Source organism: Mobula birostris, chromosome 28 (assembly GCF_030028105.1).
Source record: "Mobula birostris isolate sMobBir1 chromosome 28, sMobBir1.hap1, whole genome shotgun sequence".
Taxonomy (NCBI): domain Eukaryota; kingdom Metazoa; phylum Chordata; class Chondrichthyes; order Myliobatiformes; family Myliobatidae; genus Mobula; species Mobula birostris.
The window spans coordinates 35,893,132-35,913,190 of NC_092397.1; the positions used below are offsets into that span (position 1 = coordinate 35,893,132).

A 20,059-nucleotide genomic window follows, 5' to 3' on the forward strand; every position below is an offset into this window, starting at 1 on the left:
CAATAAAGAGAAGAAAACCCCCAAAAAAAGACCCCCCCCCAAAAAAAACACCGTGCAACTAACCTAAAAAGCAAAGCAAAGCAATAGGCTAACTAGGTATCAAGTAGACTTAAACAACTTAAACAATCACGTCCTCAAACCCGACCTCCATTAATAACCGTTAAAAACCAAGAAGGAAATGTAAATATTATCAAAGAGAGAAAAAAAGTTACATTAAATGAAAATGTTGAATAAAAGATCTCCAGATCTGTTCAAATTCTACTGAAGTATCATAAAGATTACTTCTGACTTTTTCCCAATCTAAAGATAGTATCGTTTGAGAAAACAAAAAAAAACGTAGTTGGGGCATTAATCTCCTTCCAATGTTGTAAAATACATCTTTTCGCCATTAAAGTAAGAAATACAATCATTCTACGGGCTGAAGGGGAAAGATTACTGGAAGATTCAAACTGTTAAGGGAATGGATAATATTTGTGTGAGGACTGGAGACTCCCTGGACTGTTCTACCACTGTCTCATTAATATTGACCATTGTATAAAAATATTGTGACAGTTGCCCATTATTTTATTAATTAATTTGATTAATTATTTATTAATTTGAACGTTATTTTAACTTGTATTCTGTTTTATATTTAATAAAATGACAGTAACCACATTGTTTTTGATCATTACTAGATTAACTTCTGTTTACAGTTTAACTATTACTTTCAACATTACCTGCCTTACATGCTTTTGACTTGTCACCCACTTGTGACTGGTATTATTTTTGTTTTGAAAAGCGTATAGCATTGTTTAGAAAAAGCTATTCTAACTGTATGGATTTTGCATTTCTTTGATTCACTTTAACAAACATGGGGATGTTGGCGGTGGACACAGTAGGGGTAAAAGATGGAGACAGCCTGGCCACCGAACTCAAAGATACCCTCAGCGCCAAGGCAACTTTGATAACAGTCAGTTTCAGCCTCTATCGCCATCACCACCACAGACTATGAAGCTTACTTTAATTTATCCTTTCCCAATCTGTACTGTAGAATCTGTACAATTGTAATTCTGCCCATTGTAAGATAGCACCAGATGTAAGCTGGTATGTCAATGTTTGGTATTGACAGCTTCTTCTCCTGATCCGACACTGGGAGAAATGTTAGTGGGTATGTGGTTTGTGTGCTTCATGTCACAGGCGAGGCAGCACAGCTCATGTTCCACTAAAACAACATGACCCTTAGTTATGAATGCATGTTGGTCGAGTTGTTGAGTGTGCTGTAGGGGGCCCAGACATTCGGAAGGTGGGTTAACAGTGCAGTCTCTACCCCTCAATTGTACTGAGTTTGTTTCTGTTTACCACTTTGATAAGAAGATTAGAGCTGTGAAGGGAGCACTGGACCGCACTGCCCAGAGAAATCACACTTGCCAATGGAACTGCTTTCAACGATGGCAATAAACTTCTCATCATGGACTGCATAAATCCTCAGCTCTGAAGCTGCTTCATGAGGATGAGGGTGAAGTCTGTTACTGCAACTACGGGGTAATAGGATCAGATTAGGTAACAGTACGTGCAATGTCCATGTCACCAGTAATCCTGTAACTTCTGTTAATGGCACTTACAATATTGGATGGCAGGCTCACTGCTGTTTGCCAGGAGTATCCTCTTTGTCTTTAAATTGAGCCTTTGGCCTCAACAGAAGCTGTCAAATACTTATTGATATTTGGAGTCTGTAGTAGAAAATACTAACACCTGCCAGCATTGAAGCATGAAGGAGACTGATGAGTGTAACTGGATTCTAGTGTTCCTGTTCTGGGGACCTACCAGACGAGATCATGAAAACATAGAAAACACAGAAAATAGGTGCAGGAGTAGGCCATTCGGCCCTTCAAGCCGGCACCGCCATTTATTATGATCATGGCTGATCATCCAACTCAGAACCCTGCACCAGCCTTCCCTCCATACCCTCTGATCCCCCTAGCCACAAGGACCATATCTAACTCCCTCTTAAATATAGCCAATGAACTGGCCTCAACTGTTTCCTGTGGCAGAGAATTCCACAGATTCACCACTGTCTGTGTGAAGATGTTTTTCCTAATCTCAGTCCTAAAAGGCTTCGCCTTTATCCTCAAACCGTGACCCCTCGTTCTGGACTTCCCCAACATCGGGAACAATCTTCCTGCATCTAGCCTGTCCAATCCCTCAAGGATTTTTTACGTTTCAATCAGATCCTCCCTCAATCTTCTAAATTCCAACGAGTACAAGCCTAGTTCATCTAGTCTTTTTCATATGAAAGTCCTGCCATCCCAGGAATCAATCTGGTCAACCTTCTTTGTACTCCCTCTATGGCAAGGATGTCTTTCCTCAGATTAGGGGACCAAAACTGCACACAATACTCCAGGTGTGGTCTCACCAAGGCCTTGTACAACTGCAGTAGTACCTCCCTGCTCCTGTACTCGAATCCTCTTGCTATAAATGCCAGCATACCATTCGCCTTTTGCACCACCTGCTGTACCTGCATGTCCACTTTCAATGACTGGTGTATAATGACACCCAGGTCTCGTTCCACCTCCCCTTTTCCTAATCGGCCGCCATTCAGATAATAATCTGATTTCCTATTTTTGCCATCAAAGTGGATAACTTCACATTTATCCACATTAAATTGCATCTGCCATGAATTTGCCCACTCACCCAATCTATCCAAGTCGCCCTGCATCCTCTTAGCATCCTCCTCACAGCTAACACTGCCGCCCAGCTTCGTGTCATCCGCAAACTTGGAGATGCTGCATTTAATTCCCTCATCCAAGTCATTAATATAAATTGTAAACAACTGGGGTCCCAGCACTGAGCCTTGCAGTACCCCACTAGTCACTGCCTGCCATTCTGAAAAGGTCCCGTTTATTCCCACTCTTTGCTTCCTGTCTGCTAACCAATTCTCTATCCACATCAATACCATACCCCCAACACCGTGTGCTTTAAGTTTGCACACTAATCTCCTGTGTGGGACCTTGTCAAAAGCCTTTTGAAAATCCAAATATACCACATCCACTGGTTCTCCCCTATCCAGTCTACTAGTTACATCCTCAAAAAATTCAATGACCCCAGTGTTGCAGTGATCGGCTAACAACACTGCTGTAGTGCTGCATGATACAAGTCTGGTCATCAAAGACATTTCTAACAAAGTGGCAGCAAGCTGCATCATGGCCTTTCAAATCTGAACAGCATTAAACTTCCTGTTGGCCGAGAGGGGAGGAACTTGTGTCATTATTGGACTGAAATAATGCAAAACATCGTCGATTTTATCCGTGCAGATCCTGTTAGAAGCTGTTAAAGTGAAGAAGTTTGGGCAGGAGTTACATACGACTCTATCATCACCTTTGGAACCCTTCTGATTAGCCTCATTCTCTGCCAGGAAGTTTGTGCAACTCCAGTGCACAGTGGGCAAGTGGTTTATATTCTTGCTGGTGTTGAAACTTGTTTAAGTTTATTACTGAGAGCACTCTGTGGAGAGAGGACCCGAAGGACAGCTGCCTCCTATCGTTCAGCAATCCTACTCTGCAGACAGACGATGACAGGATCACTGGGGAGACTCGAATTTTCTGTGCAATTCAGCTGCATCCACAATTCATGTGGTCCTTTACAGGACGCAAAGGGAAGTGGGGACTGTGGATGTTACAGCAAGTCAAGTTAATGTAGCGCCTTGGCAAGGATAGTTCACAGATAGTGTGCAGTCAACCCAGGGAAGAAAGGTCTTTGAAGAGCAGAGTTTCCCTTTGCATAGCAGGGGACTGGAGCCATTTTGCACACCAAAACAAGATGAGGATGCAATCGATGTGTTCCAGGGTGACACTTAATATTGGTCACACACAAGAGAAATCTGCAGATGCTGGAAATCCAAGTAACACACACAAAATGCTGAAGAAACTCAGCAGACCAAGCAAATCGATGGAAAAGAGTAAACAGTCGACGTTTCCGACCGGCACACTTCGTCTGGACTGATATTAGTTAGTTACCTTACTACTGTGGTGGGACCATGCGGGAATTCATAGTCGACAACAAAAGCCCCGGATTAATATGCCCGGAATGATGGACTCAGTGTAACAACGAACAAGTAACAAAGAACGGTGCTGAGATATAGATTCTCAGGGGATTCTTGAGGAAAGAGGTTGACAATAACACCACTTTCTTCTCGGAAGGATCACAGCAGCCCGAGCAATTCCATCCTTCCCAATGCCCAATGAACTGGATAGCGCAAACACAAATTCTTTGTCCGCTTTTATTTGTCTTTTGAATTCAATATTCCCGTTGAATAATGTAGTAAAATTCATCTCTCCCCGTCGGGGAATTGAACCCCGTCTCCTGCGTGACAGGCGGGGATACTAACCACTATACTAACGAGGAATTGCAGTTAATAGCTCATGTCATGCACATTTAAGAGTACAGGAGGGTGAACAGAATTACCTTGATGTTTCTCAGCTGTAATACTGGAGCCTTTCACTCGTGTCCCTCCCACAGCAGTGTCTCAGTTTGCTCCAGCGATTCAGTCACCTGTTGTGTTCAAGGATTAGCGAAAGGAACTGCTCTCATTCGAGCCCAAATCCGTGTTGTTGGAATCAACATTTTTAATCACAGTTATATGTTTATATTTCTGCTTTTTTAATGCGACAGGCGGGAAACGATATGTAGCGAATCGAATTCTGAACCAATCACTCCCACTTCATTGAAACACTGGGTGTTGTGTATCTCCGGTCTGTCGGAGGATGGCGACCTCAACCGGACATAACAGGAACTGCACCAGAGTGAGGAATCACAGTGACCACGTGCAGAAAACAGCTCAAACCACAGTCATACACTTCTAGCGTCCGAGTGGTTCAACCCTGACAATCCGCGTACGAATTCCCGAAGTTACTTAAATCGATGGGTGAGTGTAAAATTATTATTCACCTTGGGGTGGCCAGTGGATCAAGGACTGAAGTGCTGTCCCTTGCATTTTCACAGTGAACTGATCCGTGCAGCTTCCTGCTCGCACTCCAACTCAGATTGCCACAGCCAACTAGGACACATCAAAACATGTCGGATGATGTGTTCACACTGAGTGGTGTCAGTCTACTCACCATCCACTCTGTCTATTTATACACAATGGGATCTCTCTCAGCCCCCTCCCTCATTACTAGAGTAAATAAAACTCTTTATTGTGATACACAAATGTAATATAGATTCACAGAATCATGCGACCCTAAAACAAGCCTTTCGGCCCACAATGTCCGCGTTGACAATCAACTACCAATCACACCAGAAAAGAGCTCGCTTACTAGCTATTCTCTTCAGTGTCTTGATGATTCAGGTGGTCGCCCAGACAATTCTCTAATGTTGTGAGTGTACCTGCCTCACCAGTCACTCAGGCATGGGTTCCAGTTTCCAAAAACATCCGCATAACGTTCTCCATGTGATGCTCTCTAAGTTTACACACGTCAGGACAGTTTTCTACTATCCTGATAGGCCCGGGTTAATTTGATATGACCTCCGTCACCTCCAGAGCTCTCCATGGAAACAATCGTCAATCCATCGGCCGAATGGACGCCCATGGGCCCAGCACGCTGCCGCTGCGCCTCTCTGCTGTTGTCTGAACGTGGTGACGCGCTGCTCCGTCGTGGACGTTGCTCATTCTTCTCTTCATTTTCATTTGTCGATTCTTTGCTGACGTCACATCGTTTCATAGAGACACAGAAAACCTACAGCACAATACAGGCCCTTCGGCCCACAAAGCTGTGCCGAACATGTCGTTATCTTAATAATTACCTACGGTTACCCATTGCCCTCTATTTTTCTAAGCTCCAATAGAGGGTTTCCTTTATAAGTGTTTCCTTTATTAATTGTTCTTTGTTGATTTATTTCGCTCCTTTCTCTCTGCTTTTCATCTCGTATTTGCTATAACCCTGCCCCCTCCTGATATTATCTCTGTGCTGTCTGTCCTCCGACGCATTCGGAGACCTCGTTCCCGACATATCAGCAATGAATGTGTTTCACATTATTTACTGAACCTAGTTTCAGTGGCCCTGCTGTCACACATTCTGTTCATAAAACCATAAGAGCATAAGGCAAAGGAGCAGAAGTCAGCCATTCGGCCCATCGGGTCTGCTCCGCCATTTTATCATGAGCTGATCCATTCCTCCATTTAGTCCCACTCCCCTGCTTTCTCACCATAACCTTTGATGCCCTGGCTACTCAGATACCTATCAATCTCTGCCTTAAATACGCCCAATGACTTGGCCTCCACTGCTGCCCATGGCAACAAGCTCCATAGATTCACCACCCTCTGACATAAAAAAAAATCTTCGCATTTCTGTTCTGAATGGGCGCCCTTCAATCCTTATGTCATGCCCTCTAGTACTAGACTCCCCCATCATGGGAAACAACTTTGCCACATCCACTCTGTCCATACTTTTCAACATTCGAAATGTTTCTATGAGGTCTCCCCTCATTCTTCTAAACTCCAAGGAATACAGTCCAAGAGCGGATAAACGCTGCTCATATGTTAACCCTCTCATTCCCGGAATCATTCTTCCACCGTGTCTCTTCCGCGTTCTTTCTCTTTGTTTCCTGGCAGTTCTTCGGCATAAATATCAATGGACAGCGGCTGAGCTGCAGCTGAATTAACCCGAAGTAGACTCTTTCCTCCTGTGGCTTCTATCGCCGTCTGAGGAAGGTAGACTCAAACAAACCCGCTCTCCTGCCTGCCTCAGGAAAGATATCTTTAACGACCGAGGGGATGGGGCAGAGAATCATAAGGTTTGTCCGGTCAGGAGAGCCTAATGAATCTTGGCCGATACTCTCTGGAATAATCCTATTCCTTTGCATAATCACAGAGCCACAAGATCGGGAGTCGGGTCCAATTCTGAAGAAGTACGGCTCAATAGGAAAGCAGTCCAGTCCATGTTGGCGGCAGATGCTCGGATCTTTCCTGTAATGCCGTAGGCTCTAATATTGTTTAGCTACTTTATCTGCGGCCCTTGACAAATGCCTTTTAAAATCCAAGTAAACAACATCCACTGATGCTCCTTTGTCCATCTTGCCTGTTATTTCCCGAATTAATTCCAGCAGATTAATCAAGCAAGATTTCCCCTGAAAGAAACCATGTAGGCCGGCCTATTTGAACAGGTGTCTCCACGCACCCAGAAACCTCATGGACTCCAGCATTTTCCCAACCATAACAGCCCTGATAACCGGCCTGTAGTGTTCTGTATTTTGCTTCCCTTCTGTCGAGAAGAACAAAATCAGATTAACAATTTTCTATTTCTCTGAACCATTTCAGAAGCCCGTGATTCCTGAAAGATCACCATTAACTCTTCCACGATCTCGTAATCTCCTTTCAGAAACCCGCGGTGCAGTCCATCTGGTCAGGTGACCTTGCGGTCTGTCAGCTTCCAGACACCTTCTCCTTAATAATAGCAACTACACTCACTTACATCCCTTACCCCTCTCGAATTTCTGGCATACTGCTTGTATCCTCAACATAACAGACGGACGCATAATGCCTAATAATTTCGCCCGCCATTTATTTGTCCTCTATTACTACCTCCTATTTCCAGCTTCCGATGCCCGCTCTAACAGTTCTGTTAACTTTCTATATATAGAAACATTGAAACATAGAAAGCCTGCAGCACAATACAGGTCATTCGGCCCATAATGCTGTGCCGAACATGGACTTACTTTTGAAATTACCTCGGGTGACCCATAGTCCTCTATTTTCTAAGCACCATGTACCTCTCCAAGAGCCTATTAAAATACCCTAATGCATCAGGCTCCACCACCGTCGCCGGCAGCCAATTCCACGCACTTACCACACTCTGCGTAAAGAAAACTTACTCCTGACTTCTCATCTGTACCTACTTCCAAACACCTGAAAACGGTGTGAGCCATTTCAACCCTGGGAAAAAAACCTCTGACTATCCACACGATCAATGCCTCTTATCATCTTATACACCTCTATCAGGTTACCTCTCATCCCCCGTCGCTCCAAGGAGAAAAGGTCAAGTTCACTCAATCTGTAAGTTATAAGTGTGAAGTGGTTCATTTTGATAGGTTAAATATGATGGAAGAATATAGTATTAATGGTAAGACTCTTGGCAGTGTGGAGGATCAAAAGGATCTTGGGGTCTGACTCCATCGGACCCTGAAAGCATGTCTTGGGGATCATGTCTTATGAGAATAGGTTTAATGAACTCGGCCTTTTTACCTTGGAGCGACGGAGGATGAGAGGTGACCTGATAGAGGTGGATAAGGTGATGAGAGACATTGATAATGTGGATAGTCAGAGGTATTTTCCTAGGGCTGAAATGGTTGCCACAAGAGGACACAGGTTTAAGGTGCTGGGGTGTAGGTACAGAGGAGATGAAGCGGTAAGGTTTTTACTCAGAGATTGGTGAGTGCGTGCAATGGGCTGCCGCCAAAGGTGGTGGAGGCGGATACGACAGGGTCTTTTAAGAGACTTTTGGATAGGTACATGAAGCTTAGAAAAATAGTGGGCTATAGGTAAACCTAGTCATTTCTAAGGTAGGGACATGTTCGGCACAGGTTTGTGGATCGAACGGCCTGTATTGTGCTGTAGGTTTTCTATGTCTCTATGCTTTTATTCTCATAAAGCACGCTCGGCAATCCAGGCAACATCCCTGTAAATCTCCTCTGCACCCTTTCTATACTTTCCACATCCTTCCTGTAGTGAGGTGACCAGAACTGATCACAGTACTCCAAGTGGGGTCTGATCAGGGTCCTATATAGCTGTAACATTACCTGTCGGCTCCTGAACTCAATCCCACGGTTGATGAAGTTAAATACAATCGTATGTCTTCTTAACCACACAGTCAACCTGCAAATGATTATATCACGCTGTGTTTTGTGCAGTTTTCTACACCACCCGTGAAATGCAGACTGATAAACACAGAACAATAAATACGACGTTGAGGAAACATAAACAACAGAAGTGCGAACAATTCTGTACACCTGAACCCAGGCGCTGATGGGATACGGTCATAAGACCGTAAGAGAAGGCAGCAGAGTCAGTCTGCCCCATTCCATCTTGGCTGAATTATTATCCTCATCGACACCATTCTCACGCCTTCTCTCCACAGTCTTTGACTTCCTTACTGAGCAAGTAACTACCACCCTCCGCGTTAAGCATACCAAGTGACTCGGGCTCCATCGCCGTCGACAGCAAAGAATTCCACAGACTCACCGCCCTCCGGCTCAAGACAATTTCCTTTGACCTTTGTCAGATTTGAGATGCTCATAAAATCTGTTATATCAGCAATATCACAGACAAAATGCTGCAAGAACTCAGCGGACTGTCTGGGTATTGCCTTGTATTTGCAGCATCTGCACATTTTCTCGTGTTTGTACATCAAGAACGTCGTTATTTGACGCTTTCTATCCCGACCTTGTTTTCTCTGTTGTATTTTTCTTCGTATCTGTGTTTCCAGACTGTTTGTGTGTGCGACCAGGAGGGAGTTGCAGGACTGAAGGACAGCACTGAGGGGCACGAGATATGGGTCGTTCAGGGGCGCTGGTCTCCATTTGTAGCGCAATAATGATCAAACAATAAACAATGAAATCTGTAAAAAGTAGCTCTTCCGTGACAAATGTAGAGTTTAAAATTAAATCTACCGGCCTCATTGCCACCAAAGACTCTGCTGAAGTAATGCCCAAGAATTGTGATGTGTTGGTCTTCAATCGTCCAATGTTTACATCAGAGGCAATGGTGTTTAATTAAAGTGTTTGTTCACGTGCTCGTCACTAAGACAATTAGTGAAGTGTTTGACCGTATCGCTGGAGATTGAGACTCTGTTTGAATCGAGGTCGTTTTTAATGCATCAGCTCAGCGTGTCTAACGGAGCTGTGAATTCAGGAACAAGAGAAATCACAGATTCTCACTGAAATGGTGTATCCAGTCATCTGGCGAATAGAAGACGTTTACTATCCTTTTATTACAGCCTTTGGGATTCCGGGTAAGCCGCGGTGTCAGCTGCCGTTGGTGGAAGTTCAAGTTTAATTCCAATGTTGTGATTGTGATATGTGAAAAGCCGCCTCACAACATCGATTGTTAGTCTTAAAAACGCAACAACAGGAATTCTGCAGATGCTGGAAATTCAAGCAACACAGATCAAAGTTGCTGGTGAACGCAGCAGGCCAGGCATCATCTCTAGGAAGAGGTACAGTCGACGTTTCAGGCCGAGACCCTTCGTCAGGACTAACTGAAGGAAGAGTGAGTAAAACATTTGAAAGTGGGAGGGGGAGGGGGAGATTCTCACTCCATCCTCCCGCCACCCCACTAGGAATAGGGTTCCCCTGGTCCTCACCTACCACCCCACCAGCCTCCGGGTCCAACATATTATTCTCCGTAACTTCCGCCACCTCCAACGGTATTCCACCACTAAGCACATCTTTCCCTCCCCACCTCTTTCTGCTTTCCGCAGGGATCGCTCCCTACGCGACTCCCTTGTCCATTCGTCCCCACCATCCCTCCCCACTGATCTCCCTCCTTGTAAGCGGAACAAGTGCTACACATGCCCTTACACTTCCTCCCTTAACACCATTCAGGGCCCCAAACAGTCCTTCCGGGTGAGGAGACACTTCACCTGTGAGTCGGCTGGGGTAATATACTGCGTCCGATGCTCCCGATGTGGCCTTCTATATATTGGCGAGACCCAACACAGACTGGGAGTCCGCTTTGCTGAACACCTACGGTCTGTCCGCCAGAGAAAGCAGGATCTCCCAGTGGCCACACATTTTAATTCCACGTCCCATTCCCATTCTGATATGTCTATCCACGGCCTCCGCTACTGTAAAGATGAAGCCGCACTCAGGTTGGAGGAACAACACCTTATATTCCGTCTGGGTAGCCTCCAACCTGATGGCATGAACATCGACTTCTCTAACTTTCGCTAATGCCCCACCTCCCCCTTGTACCCCATCCGTCATTTATTTTTACACACACATTCTTTCTCTCACTCTTGCTTTTCTCCCTCTATCCCTCTGACTATACCCCTTGCCCATCCTCTGGTTCCCCTCCCCCCCCCCGTCTTTCTCCCTGGACATTCTGTCCCATGATCCTCTCGTATCCCTTTTGCCTATCACCTGTCCAGCTCTTGGCTCCATCCCTCCCCCTCCTGTCTTCTCCTATCATTTTGGATCTCCCCCTCCCCCTCCCACTTTCAAATCTCTTACCACTCTTCGTCAGTTAGTCCTGACGAAGGGTCTGGGACTGAAACGTCGACTGTACCTCTTCCTAGAGATGCTGCCTGGCCTGCTGCGTTCACCAGCAACTTTGATGTGTGTTGATCGATTGTTAGTCACCATCTTCCAACCCCGGAATAGACCATTCATAGTCTCCTTTTCCAGTTTGTCTCTGTGGCGCAATCGGTCAGCGCGTTCGGCTGTTAACCGAAAGGTTGGTGGTCCGAGCCCACCCAGGGACGGAGGTAACCCGGCAGTTTTTGCGGCGCGTTTTATTGCCAGCTGGGTAACGCTGTGCTGTCCGGAGACCCTGCGACTGCCGCATTAACTTCAGTGGGAATTAAAATATTTTCTGAAAGCTTCTCTTTCACACTATTCCTAGAGATCAAATCATTACACAGCGTATTGAGAGAGAACAATGTTAAGCAATAACAGAATGCAGAATGAAATGTAACTGCGACAGAGACAGCACAGTGCGGGTAAACAATCAGGTGCCGCATCATAACGGGTAGATTGTGAGGTCAAGACTCCATCTTATCGACTCGGGCACCATCCAATGGACATAACGGCGGAGTTGAAGCTATCCACGAGCCTGCAGTACGTGCTGTCCTGCACCTTCAGCCGGATAGAAGAAGGGGAAAGAGAGAGTACAGTACCCGGGGCGCATGGTATATTTTTGTCAGGAGTGTGTAAGTTACATACTCCTTCACCATTCTCTTTGACCATAAGTGTATATTTCCTCGAGCGACATCCTTGGAACTAACGGACTTGCCGGGTCTAATGTCGTGGTTTTGATTTAATTTTGGATCATTCAGTTGGAGTTTAATTGTTTTCATCCCATATAGGTCCTCGATCTTTTTATTTTCATTATGGATGTCCAATCCCTATACACGTCCAGCAAACCACCCACCCCCGCACCAGGAAGGTCTCAAATCTCTCCGCTTCCATCGGGAGACCAGACCCAACCAGCTCTCCTCCACCACCATTCATCTCCGTCTGGCGGAACTTGTCCTCCCACTTCCTTTCAACACAAGGTGAGCCATGGACACCTGCATGGGTCCCAGCTGTGCCTGCCTGTGTGTCGGCTACGTGGAACAGTCTATGTTCCCAGCCTACACTGGTGTCGCTCCCTAACTTTCCCTACACTATGTAAATGACGGCATTGCTACCTCTTTCTGCACCCATGTGGAACTCATCCACTTCATCAGCTTTGCCTGCAACTTCCACCCTGCCCAAAAGTTTACCTGTCCCATATCCGACAGTTCCCTCCGTTTTCTCCATCTCTCTGTCTCTATCTCTGAAGACAGCTTGTCTACTGATGTCTATTATAACCACACAGACTCTCTCAGCTACCTGGACTATACCGCTTCGCACCCCATTACATGTAAAAATGCCCGCCCCTTCTCTCAATTCCTCCGTCTCCGCTGCATCTGCCTTCAGGATAAGTCCTTTCATTCAACAGCAAAGGAGAAATTCGTCTTTTTTCAAAGAAAGGGGCTTCCGTTCCTCCACCATGACAGCAGCTCTCAACAGAATCTCTTCCATTTTGCTCACGTCTGCCCCCACCGCATCCTCGCTCCCTCCCCCAGGGAGAGGGTTTGTCTTGTCCTCACCTACCTCACCCACCCCAGCCTCCGCCTCCAGCACACAATTCTCTGTAATTCCCGCCATCTCCGGCGGAATCCCACCACCAAACACATCTTTCTCTCCCCTCTCTACGTTCTGCTCTCTGCAGGGATCCCATGTGAATCCCATGTGTGTCCGTCCCTCCCACTGATCTCTCTCCTGGCACTTATCCTTGCAAGTGAAACAAGTGTTACACCTGTCCCTACACATCCTCCCTCAGTACCATTCAGGGCCCCAAGCAATCCTTCCAGGTAAGGCGACACTTCACCTGTGAGTCTTTTAGGGTCATCTACTGTATCCAGTGCTCCTGGTGTAGCCTCATGTATATCGGTGAGACCCGATACGGATTAGGAGACTACATCGCCGAGCACCTACACTCCCTCCACCAGAACAAGAGCGATCTCCCAGTGGCCACCCATTTTAATTCCACTTCCCATTCCAATTCCGACATGGCAGCCCATGGCCTCCAGTATTGTCGCGATGAAGCCACACTCAGGGTGGAAGACCAAAACATTATATTCCATCTGGGTAGCTTCCAACCTGATGGCATGAACATCGATTTCTCAAACTTCCGGTAATGCACCCTCCTTCACGAAGCCCCATTCTCTTTTCTCTCTCTGACCTTATCTGTTACCTGCCCATCACCTCCCTCTGGTGTTCCTCCCCCTTTTCTTTCTTCCATGGCCTCCTCTCCTTCCCTATTCTCCAGCCCAGTGTCTCTTTCCCCAACCAAAGTTTCAGGTCTTTAATTTACCAGCCACCTCCCCACCCCCACCGGTTTCAAATATCACCTCGTGTTTCTTCCTCCCCTCACCATCTAACTCTGACTCCTCATCGGTTTTTGCTCCAGTCCGGATGAAGGGACTCGGCCCGAAACGTCGACTGTATTTTTCCCACAGATGCTGCCTGGCCTGCTGAGTTCCTCCAACATTTTCTGTGTTGCTTGGATTTCCATCATCTGTAGATTTTCTCTTTGTGCCTCTATCGATGTCGCTCTACACTAACATATTCATATGCCTATCTAAACACATTGTATATCTTCCGTCTCTGAACCTGACAGCCCGTTCCAAGCACCCACCCCACTCTGTCTGAAACCGTGACCCGCATATCTTTAAACTCTCTCCTACCTTAAATTCATTCCCGCTGGAATTTCAAACCCCTACCCTGGGAAACCAATTCTGACTATCTGCCCAGTCTATGTCTCTCATCGAGTCAGGAAGCGAGCAAACAGCATCACTGTAGACCCACCACACCCTGGACATCACCTGTTCCAACTCCTTCCTTCTGGTAGGCGCTTTAGATCACTGTATGCCAGGACCCGTAGGTACAGGAACAGTTTCTTTCCGTCTGCCATCAGTCTTATGAACACTTGAATTTTAGTCTATTATAAACGAAGTCCACCTGTACATACTCTGGTACACAGTACCTCATTGTATATAGTTCAAGGTTATTTACACTATTGTTTTGTTTGCTTTTTGATTCTGTACAGCGAGAGCTCAGGGAAACCGGCATCAAATTCCCTGTATGTGTCACATACTTGGCGATAATAAAGGATTCTGATTCTGATAATTCGGTCAAGTTTCCTCTCAGGCTCTGATATTCCAATGAAGGCAAACAAGCTCAAACACTTTAATCAGGCAACACTTTACAAATCCTGCCGATCCTTCCTGTGAAGTGTCCATTCTTGTAGAATCTGGAATAGAGTCAGAACAGGATTTAACGAGAAACTCTCGAGGGATGTTAATTCCAACTCTGATTCATGACCAGTGAATGATAATTAATGAATCAATTTACACTCACAGCGTGAATTAGCGTGATGGCCCTTAGAGTTCTGCGTGGATCGTGTCTATGTCAAAGGTTTATATGTTATGTAGTCTAAAACTGTACAATCTGCGATGGCCGGGAATCGAACCCGGGTCAACTGCTTGGAAGGCAGCTATGCTCACCACTATACCACCATCGCTCAATGACGTGGCAAAGCATCCGAGTAGTGAGGCGTCTCCCATAGTTCCATGTGATTCGACCAGTCCCCAAGCTGCTTTCTGTCGGATCATTCCTCACTCTGCTGCAAGTTTTATTCCGGTAAATTAATGTCGCCATCCCCAACAGACCGGAGTTATACAACCCACATAATAAATTACTGCTGAACGCAGCAGGTCAGGCAGCATGTAAAGGAAGAGGTACAGTCGACCTTTCGGGCTGAGCCCGTTTGTCAGGACTAACTGAAAGAAGAGATAGTAAGAGGTTTGAAAGTGGCAGGGGGAGGGGGAGACCCAAAATTATAGGAGAAGACAGGAGGGGGAGGGATGAAGCCAAGAGCTGGACAGTTGACTGGCAAAAGGGATATGAGAGGATCATGGGGCCGCCCATCCGTTATTTATTTATTTATTTATTTGTTTATTTATTTATTATTATTATTATTATTATTATTATTATATCTTTCTCTCTTTTTCTCCTTCTGTCCCTCTCACTATACTCCTTGCCTATCCTCTGGGAATCCCCCTCCCTCATTCTTTCTCCCAAGGCTTCCCGTCCCATGATCCTCTGACGGTGGTGTGGAGAATGCTGAAGAAAATGAATGGTATCAGAGGTTATAACTAGATTCCAGTATTAGTGGAGAACGGACATTTGATGCAAAGGACAACGAAAAGGCAAAGTGTTTGAGAAACACGTTTGCAAACACACATAGTCTAGACAATATAGGGGATGAGTGTTTTAAGAGAAGAGAGAGCCTCTTGGTGGACAGTGGGGAGATTTGTGAGAAACAAGAGGCATTTGAGATTGCCATGGATGATGACTTTACATTGGCTGAATGGAAATTTGCCACCAGTAAGGCATGTACTATAGACCAGGACAGGATATGGGAAACTATCATATACTGTACTCCAGTATCTGCCTGAGGCAGTCTAAAAGAAGTTGTTTGAGTTTTATAAGAAGATCTGGAAGCAAAGAATGTTCCCAGGAGACTGGAAAAGGTCTGTGGTGAAGCCTGTTGTAAAACCTGGGTGGGATCCGATGCTGTCCAGTTTCTACAGGCCTGTTGTCTCACTTCCTCGTTGTGTAAAATAATGGTGAAAATGATAGTAATTAGGCTGATGATTGTTTTGGATAAGAGAGAATTACTTCGTCACTACCGATGTGGGTTTCGCAAAGGGAGATCTATGACGCCCTTGTACTACTGGGAATGATATCTGGGAATCCTTTTACACTGAAAGAATCGGTAGTTGCAGTGTTTTTGGACATTGAAATCGTTTTATGACATGCAATGGAGGGAGAGGATTTTTATTACACTCATTAAGCTTGGTGTTGGCGTTGGTTTTGCAAATGGGTATCATTTTTTAGGGGAATCATTTTCAGTGAGGGTGGGTCATCAGAGTTTGCAGAAGATAATGTTCCTCCCTCCCCAGTATAATGTTATCAGTTTAATATTGTTTAATCTGATAGTTAATTCTACTTTTTAATGGTCTTGGGCCTGAGTTCAGTTTGGCTTTCTATGCTGATGATGGGGCTCTGTGGAAAATGGGTTGTAATAGTTCCTATGTGGGAAGGTCTTGGACAAACAGCATTATCAACAATGGAAGAATGGTGTTTGGACTATTCTAAATCAGTATATGTGTTTTATTTTTACTCATAAGCATAGGATCTTGGCTTAAGATGCCAAAGATGTACTCTTTTACATTAATGCTGCCCGGCCTGCTGAGTTCCTCCAGAATTGTGCGTGTGTTGCTGAGCGAATGGTATCGATTCTGGAGTGAGGGCAATGGAGGTTGTTGCTGGAGAGGATGAGGCAGACTCAATTAGCAACTTAATCAGAATCAGATTTAATATTACCAGCATACGTCGTGACATTTGTTAACTTTACAGCAGCAGTACAATGACATCCATGATAAATAAATATAGAGAAAAAACTGAGTTACATTAAGTATTCAATATTTAAGTTAAAATATCTAGTTAAACAAGAATTAAAACATAAATTAAAAGCAAAAGTAGTTAGGTAGTGCTCTTGGGTTCAATGCCCATTGAGAATTCAGAATTTGGGTGTCAGAGGGGAAGAAACTGTTCCTGAATCACCGAGTGTGTGCCTTCAGCATTCTCTCCCTCCTTCCTGATGGTAACAGTGTGAAAAGGGCACGTTCTGGGTGGTGGCGATCCTCAATGATGATCGGTGCCTTCCTGAGGCACCGCTCCTTGAAGATGTTGTGTACTACCGAGCCTGGACCCATGGTAGAGTTGACCAGTTTTACAAGTTTTTGCTATTTATTTTGATCTCGTTCAGAAGCCCGCACCCCGCCCCCCATACCAGATGGAGATGCAGCCAGTCAGAATGATCTCCACTCTACGTTTCTGGAAGTTTATTTAGTGTATTTGACAAACCAAATCTCCTCCAACTCCTAATGAAATATAGCCGCTGTTTTGCCTTCTTCATAACTGCATCATATGTTGCATCCGGGTTAGATCCTCAGAGATGCTGACACCCAGGAACTTGCAATTGTCCACTCTCTCCACTTCTGATTCCTTGATGAGGATTGGTTTGTGTTCCTTCATCTCACCTTTCCTGAAGTCCACAAGCAGCGTTTTGATCTTGCTGACGTTGAGTGCAAGATTGTTGCTGCAGCAACACTCCACTAACTGGTAGTTCACCCTAATTTATGATTTATTGTCACCATCTGAAATTCTGCAAACAGTGGTTGTATCATCAGCAAATCTATAAATGCTGTTTGAGCGATGCCTAGTCACACAGTTCTGGGTGTAGAGACAGTGGAGCAGTGAGATAAGGACACAGCTCTGTGGAGTGTCAGTGTTAATTGTCAGTGAGGTGGAAATGTTATTCCAATCCGCACAGATTGTGGTATTCCGGTTAGGAAGTCATGGATCCATTTGCAGAGGCCTAGGTCCTGTAGCTTGAATGTGGAGTGAGAATTAATTCCTGTGCTGGGATTGGGCCACGGCGAGTGTGGCGGAGTGGGAAGAAGTTGCTGCTGACTATAATTGCTGCTTCCTCTCCCCTGACCATGGGAAGACGGTTTCCCATTAGCCCACTTCCCAATGTCTGTTGTTGCTGGACAGTGAGTGCTCCGAGTGGTGAATCCCATGGGAAATGAATGTTGTGTCCATCCCTCTGTTCCACTCCCGGATCCATACCGGGAAGTGGTGGGGTTTGTCCGTCTCTTCCTTGGTTTGGAGCCTCCTCCATCTGCTGCTCAGAAGAAGCTGAGAGCTGCAGCTTGTGAGTGGCCTCACACACTGGCACTGGCTGCACCAGTCGCTTCACACCGTGTCTGCCTTTTACCTCTTTCACTTTCCTTCTCCTACCTGCAGGAAAGACTTCAATGTACGCCAATGTTCCCTCTTGGCAAGGCTCAATGAATAGAACAGTGGCTCCATCTCTCACACACAAGGTGTGTTACTGAGCACAGAGATACTGACAGCTCATTTGTTCCACAGTCTCAGACAGCAGAGACATTCAGTCCCACACTGAGCCCAGGACCCCAGACACACATTTCCAGTACAACAGTTACAGTGAAACACAGCTGGTCAATATTTCCCTGGTCCCTGGGAAAATATTGAACATTTTCAACAACTTCCTTGAATGCATTCCATGCGATTTTCTCTGGTCCCAATAGAAGTTCTTTGAATTGCCTGTTATTGCTGGCCTGCTTGATTTGTGGACCAGCACAAATGCCTCCCTTAATCTTGGCATCAAATAATCTGACTTGGATTATGAATTGAAATATAAAAATATAGGCAATTTCAAAGAGATGGTGTGTGATAGGGACATTGCATAGTGATTTTCAATATCAGCAGTCCAAATCCATAAGATATACGTACCTAAAAGTAATCAGGAAGCAAAATATTTGTTGTCCAGTGTAGTTGGCCATGTGGGTGAGAGTGCGGGGGAAAGCTGAGGACTACAGGAAGGTATCAGTGGACTGGACAGATAGGCAGGTGGAATTTAATCCGTGAGGTGAGGTAATGCAGATGGGGAGCCCAAAAAGGCCAGGAGACAGACGGTACATTGTGGAATATGGAGAAGAACAGAGGGTCAGAGGGAGAGCATGTGGAATGATTCCTCAGGTTAGAAGGACGGAGCATTCGATGGGTTTAAAAGGTGGATGAGAGGCTTGCTTTTGTTGGCTGAAGATACAGAATGGCAGGGGAGGGAGCTCTGCTGGAATTGTATAGACACAAGTGGGGTCACGGCTGGATCTCTGTGTACAGTCCTGGTCAGCACACCACAGGCTCACACCCACATCCAAATGAGGAGCAGGGGTCCCCACTCAGCAACTCCCACCTGCTCTGTCATTTAATAAGGTCACGACTGTCCTGTTTCAACATTAAACTCCATGTTCCTGTCTGCCCACAGGAACATTTCACCCCCTCCTTATAAACTATCCCCCTCTCTTTCCCTTAAAAGCATACAAGGATATTATCCAAAAAACCTGTCAGTTAATCAATTCCAATGTCTGAGGGTGCATTAAGATTCAGAAAAGAATCTTCTGATCTTTTGCTCAAATCATGAAATACTGGTCCCTGGTTCTAGTTGCCAATGGGTGGAGCACTGGCTTATCGGCATAAAACAGAGAGTGGGAACAAAGGGATCGTTTTCTGGCTGGCTGCCAGTTACCAGTGGAGTTCACAGAGGTCGATGTTGGGACCGCTGCTTTTTATGAGGTATGTCAATTATTTGGACTGTGGGATTAATGTATTTGTGGCAACATTTGCTGATGCTACAGAGATAGGTGGAGAAGCATGTAGTGTTGAGGAAACAGAGAGCCTACAGAGAGACTTAGATAGTTTAGGGGAATGGACAAAGAAGCGGCAAATGAAATACAATTTGCAAAGTGTATAGTCATGCGCTTTGGTAAAATAAATAAATGAGAAGACTATTATTTAGATGGGGAGATGATTCAAAATGCAGAGATGCAAAGAGACTTGCGATGCGTTGTGCAGGATACCCAAAAGGTTAACCTCCAGGTTCAGTCAGTGGTGAAGAAGGCAAATGCAATTTTTTCACTCATTTCTAGATGTATAGAATATTAGAGCAGGGGTGTGATGTTGATGCTGTATAAGGCACTCGTTAGTCCACACTTGGAGTCTTGTGCGCAGTTCTGGGCTCCTTATTTTAGAAAGAATATACTGACATTGGAGAGGGTTCAGAAAATATTCACGAGAATGATTCCAGGAATGAAAGGTTTACCATATGAGGAACATCTGGCAGCTCTTG

At 45.3% G+C, this 20,059-nt stretch overlaps 1 non-coding gene across 1 annotated transcript; it reads right to left on the minus strand.

The window, feature by feature from the left end:
- Nucleotides 1-14,725: 14,725 nt before the first annotated feature.
- trnag-ucc (transfer RNA glycine (anticodon UCC)) lies at nucleotides 14,726-14,797 on the minus strand. The gene has a single exon. It is a non-coding gene; the product is annotated as a tRNA-Gly (tRNA).
- Nucleotides 14,798-20,059: the final 5,262 nt, after the last annotated feature.